Genomic DNA, 5545 nt, shown 5'->3' on the forward strand with positions numbered 1-5545 from the left:
TAAGCCACACCCCATCCCAATATTTGATCTTTTAGCCCAGAGTTATGATATTGATAGGGTCTTGTGGGGACTCATTAAAGGGGTCCATTAAGTAGGTCTAGAAAAATAAAGAATGTTCTAGTATGGACTGAGTCTCGCTTCCTTCCCATACACCCTAAGTCATATATTGAAACCTTTATTCCCAATATGATGGCATTGGAGATAGAGCCTTTGGGAGGTAAGTAGGTTTAGGGGAGCTCTTTAGACAGGGCCCTCAAGCTGGGATTATGCCCATGAGAGAATAGACAGCAGAGAGAAAGCTTGCTCACCTGCTCTTTCTGTCATCCACAAACTCAGGAGCATCCATATGGAAACTTGGATGAGAGCCCTCACCAGAACCTGACAATACTGACCTTACTATTGGACTTTCAAGCCTTTCAAATTGGGAGAAATATATTTTTGTGGTTTAAGCCATAGAATTGATGTTATTTACTATGGTAGGCTGAGAAGAGTAAGATAGAGTAACTTCTCAATGCTTCCCCATTCTACTTTCATAATGTCTAGTATTTGAATGAGAAGTTAAATGTATGATCTACCTTATTTAATCCTTACAGCAATCCTGGGAGGCAAGCATATTTTAATCTAATTGACACATACTATTGGTATGTATTTTAGGGATACAATATGATAATTTGATATATGTATATATAATGAGTAATGATCAAATCAGGGAAATTAGCACTTCTCTAGCCTCATTTTATATAAAATTCCAGAAAAGTGCAAACTAATCTTTCATGAGTGAAATTAGATCAGTGCCTGGGGACGTGAGGAGGAGGAGGGAAGGATTACAAAGCGATACTAGGAATTTTTAGCACATATGGAAATGCTATTTTGATTGTGGTCATGAATTTGTATGTCAAAGTCAATGAAATTGCACACTTTAAATATGTACAATTTAGTATAATGACAAATTAATAAAAATTGGGAGGAGAGAACAATTAAAGAAAAAATGTGGTATTGCCTATAGAATGGTCTGCGACTCTTTCAAAGAGTAGCTTATGTTTTCCATAATCTGAGTGTTTGTTTAATTAGGTCAGTTTGATAACTTCTCAATTCTGACTGTAGGCAGTTTTCATGACACTGGCACCTTTATTTTTAAATTTGGACACTTTACAAAAAGCTGAGGAGGGTGTTATAATTCATTCTCAGTAAGTGGCCTACCTGTCTCAAACGTCTTTGTTCACAGGATTTCTAAGAGAAATAAACTATTTTCATTGTACCCAGCATTTTATTAAGGTTTCAGGACTGAAAGAAACAGAAGTATAAACTTTTTTATGGAAGAGGGTCTGCTGTAAAGTTACACTGACAGCAAAACTGGCCCAGGATCTCGAGGCAGAAAGTCAGCAGGCAACGAGCAGCTTCCTGGGGGAAGGAGCCAACCTTTCAGTCTCTCTGGCGGTTGGCACACTCTTTCCCTTAGCACCTTCTCTTTGGGCATCTATTCGGCTCTCCTTGAATCCACTGCTTTATTTTTTCTAGCATGCCATGTCCAAAATATCTTCAATCTTTCCCCCAGATCCACACTTCACTCTTCTCCACGGTGCTCCTCCCTGGAAGTCCAGCCTGCGTGGATCATCTTGTAACAAAAATTAGTGAGACAAGAGTTAGGATTCTATTAGGCAGTAAGGGTAGTCACCCCAAATAGAATGGGGAAGCCCAAAATGGAGTCTGCTGAGTCACGACCCTCCAGGGACCTTACAAAAACACCAGCTGGGTGGGACCTTTAGGCAGGGCCCTGGTAGTAATCTCTAGTATTTGAATGAAAAGTTAAATGTATGATCTACTTTATTTAATCCTTACAGCAATCCTGGGACCTCCCCAGAGCACAATCAGGCAGGTTACCTGCTCAGGGGTGCACGGGCCCTGCAAGGATACTGCTTTTACTCTGCATAGCCCTGACACGAAAAACTACATGATCTCTAATAAGGCAGAGATTATATTGCTTACAACAGCCTGGGCTTCTTCCTAAACCCCTTAAAAGCCTCCAGACAAAGAGCCCTCATGGGTCTCCTACCCAGAACCCCCGCCAGGCTAGCAGGAGCCTTGATTCTTTGCTTTTATACCATTTAAGTAAATTTGCTTGCACCCCACCTCCTCCATCCGCATTTTCAGCCTTCACTGTGGGACACGACCCTGGCATTCCAGTAACAATGTCAACACAATGAGGTCAGCATATTTATTCTCCTTCCCTTCCTACAAGGTCAGCGTAGGCAGCTGTTTCCCCCAGCCAAAACCACTGTGCCTCTCACGCTATATACAACTTCCCTTAGCTCCCCTGCTGCTGCATCCGGGTTCCTCTGCTGTGGCTGTGTGTCCTCTACACCTGCCCTCTCATCTGTAATTAGCTCCTCTGTAGAGGAAACCTCGATTCCAGTTTCCATATGGTATTGTGTGTGTGTGTGTGTGTGTGTGTGTGTGTGTGTGTGTGTGTGTGACACTGAGTTATAAGATGATCTTCAACTTAATATGCCCTTTATAACTTGAAAATGTCGTAACTCAACAATGCAGTGAAGGGTCGGCCAAATAGCTCAGCAGATTAAAGCACCTACAAGCAGGCACAGGGCCTGGGAGTTTGATCCCCGGGCTTGCCATACCGGCCCTGCCCCCGGGGCACTCTGAAATAGTGATTTGAGACTGGGCATGGTGGCACGCGCCTGTAATCCCAGCACTGGGGAGGCTGCAAACAGGCAGATCACTACGAGTCTGATCCAGTAGTGAGACTGTGAACACCCTGTAGATCCTTCCCTAAAATACAAAAAAAAAAAAAAAAGCAATTAAACGGGGCATGGTGCTACATACCTGCAGTCTCAGCTGCTTATGAGACAGAGGCAGGAGGACCACCAGTCCAGCCTGAGCAGCATGAAACCCTATCTCAAAATTTTAAAAGGGCTAGGGATGTAGACTACACGAGAGTGCTTTCCTAGCGTGCATGAGGCCCTATGTTCAATCATCAGTACTGCAAAATAATCAAAGTATTTAATATATCTAACATATTGAACATCATAACCACTCATCCTATCTTTATGGGCTCAGAACACTTATATTAGCCTAGAACTGGCCAATTCACCCAACATAGCACAAATATCTAAAAAACCAATTTTATAATCAAACATGGTCTAGCTCATATAATTTAGTGAGTATAGCACTAAAAGTGAAAAGCAGAATGGTGGTTCGGGTATGCTTTGAACCATCATAAAGACAAAAATCCTAAACTGGACCATCGTAAGTCAGAACCACCAATGCATGTTTCAACATCTTTTCTTTGCTTGCTTATTTGACAGTGCTGGGGGTTGAGCTCAGGGCCTTGTGCATACTATGAAAGTCCTTTACCACTGAGCTATAGTCCTAGATCTTTTTTTTTTCTTTCAATTTTTTAACTTCTGCTTTAGATTCACCATGGACCCATCATGGCTTCAATTCTACCTCATTACCTGATAATCTCTGTGTTTGAAAAGTCCAATTGCATTTCATTGCCTATTTGAATAAAAAAACAATCTCAGACAATCAATTCAATTTGTTTTATATGGCAGTCTTTGTGGGAGTCTAAATGTAAGAATGGCAGGTTTTAGGACAAGGGCTTGTCCCTAGATCACCAGCATGGGGAGGGACATTCTAACAAAATAACAGTACAAAACAGATTGCCCTCCCATCAGGAACCACAAGTGAGCTAACTGCTCTTAGCAAGTATTTTGGATATGGCAGAAATAATAATTGACATGTATGGAAAAAAAAAAGTTAAAGTTGAGGGCCAGCCAGATAGCTCAGCAGATTAAAGCGCCTGTTTAGGCAGGTGCAGGGACCAGGGTTTGATCCCCAGCATGCCATGCCAACTGCGCTCCCGGGGCACACTGAGATGGCTATTGAGACTGGGCGTGGTGGAGTGTGCTTGTAATCTCAGAACTTGGGAGGCTGGAAACAAGAGGATCATTATGAGTCCAATTTGTGTAGTGAGACCCTGTACTAAATGCATAGAAATATAAAAATAAAAATAAAAGTTAAAGTTGAATGAAATATTCTTTGTATTTTTAAACCAGCTAAAATTTGGTGATATGCTGATCTATATGCGCCTATAGCCTTAATACATTAAATGTGCTTATCCTCATCATTAGGATGACCCAAGGAAATCCAAGACTTCAGGTTGGCTGTAGTCATTATCTCAAAGAAAAAAATAATAATCAGCTGATGAATCAGAAATAATATAGATTTTAAAAGCCAAATAAGCATCCAGTCCTGGTGGCTCATGCTTGTAATACCAGCACTTAGGAGGCTGAGGCAGGAGGATCACTGTGAATTCGAGGTCCATCTGAGCTACAAACTGAGTTCAAGGCCAGCCTGAACTACATAGTGAAATCTTATCTCAAAAAGGCAATATATATCAACTAAGCTTGGATTGAAATCCTAGAACCACAATGTACTTATTACTTTAACTTCCATTTCCTCATCTGCAAAGTATAATTTTATTTAATTTATAGAATCATTATGTAGATTAATGAGAGCATATCTAAGTCTGAGTAGCTATCCAAGTAAATGGCAGTTATTAAGATCTCATATGCCTGTTTTAGCTAAGTACTCATACCAAAAGCTTTTGTCTTCATTTGGAAAGTTAAGAGTGTAGGTGAAGAGTAGAAAAGTAACTGATTACTCCTTTCCGTTTCTCTGCTTAGCTGCAGGTGCCTAAGAAATTGTTTTGAGCTCTGTAGCACCTAATACCTGAGTCAATCTGCCTCATGCCTAATAGTGTCTTAGAAACATCATTTCTACCAGCCTAAGTGTAAAAATGTCCTCTGTGTCCACTGTGTGACTTCACCTCAATTCTCATTGCTTTGGTCTGTCTGTACAACTTTTACTTCAGTCACTGATTTGCATTCTTATTTTTGCCTTTAAGTTCAGAATTCTAACTTGAACCTTATCTGGGGGAAAAAAAATGTCATCTTAGTTTGGCACTTGGTAATTCATTTTTCCTGGGAGCTGTTTCAACTTCTATATCCCCAGCTAACGGCTAGGAGCTTACTCTATTTATTTATTTTCTGTATTTTAGGGAAGGGTCTACAGCATATTCAGGATCTCACTACTAGATCAGACTCTGCCTGTTTACAGCCTCCCAAGAGCTGGGATTACAGGCATGTACCACTACACCCAGTCTCAATTGCTGTCTCAGCACACCCCGGGGGGTGTGATTGAACCCCTGGCCCCTGTGCCTACTTGCAGGCGCTTTAATCTACTGAGCTATTTGGCCAGCCCTAGGATCTTGCTTTAAACTGGAAAGACCCTAGCAACCCCACTACTATCTTTATTTGGTTACAGCCAGTTTCACAGATAGGTTTCATATCAGGTAAAAGTCACTTTTAAAAGAAAATTATGTATTTTGCTGAATTTACAGACCTATAATATTCAATAACGGAATGTAGAAAAAATGGGGTATACAGATGAATGTCCATTTTGTATCTGTGTATTCAAAGTGGTTGGGATAGATATATAGTTGCATTCTCTTAATGAATAGAATGAT

Source organism: Octodon degus, unplaced genomic scaffold (assembly GCF_000260255.1).
Source record: "Octodon degus isolate 3935 unplaced genomic scaffold, OctDeg1.0 scaffold00005, whole genome shotgun sequence".
NCBI lineage: Eukaryota > Metazoa > Chordata > Mammalia > Rodentia > Octodontidae > Octodon > Octodon degus.